A 468-nucleotide genomic window follows, 5' to 3' on the forward strand; every position below is an offset into this window, starting at 1 on the left:
TTCAATGAAATATCACGTTAGTGGTGGTTCTAATTATTTTCACATGCAGAGTGGATTGCTAGAAGCTTTACCTTGGTATAGTTGAAATACATCGTCTGTACATCAGGCATTCCACCTGTTGTACCATTTCGGTCCCACCGCATCACTGAATTGTCAAAGTCAACGTACATGTTGCTGACGTACTGTAAAATGAGGAAACCAGGTTTACTTCCATCCATTTGATTTGTGTTATTTGTCAAAGCGACGTAGATTTTTTGTGGATATAACTGGACACGAAAATCTTGTCGTGGGAATTTAGTTATACAGATCACTGATAAAGTAAATGTTTTGAACAAAGTTGTGTATTTATCTTGTGGTATATTTTATCACTATGGTGCTGATGTGGTATATTTTATCACTATGCTGATGCTGGGGTACATTTTGTCACTGTATGCTGACGCTGTGGTATATTTTATCACTATGCTGATG

This window comes from Mizuhopecten yessoensis, unplaced genomic scaffold, assembly GCF_002113885.1.
Source record: "Mizuhopecten yessoensis strain PY_sf001 unplaced genomic scaffold, ASM211388v2 scaffold5859, whole genome shotgun sequence".
Lineage (NCBI taxonomy): Eukaryota > Metazoa > Mollusca > Bivalvia > Pectinida > Pectinidae > Mizuhopecten > Mizuhopecten yessoensis.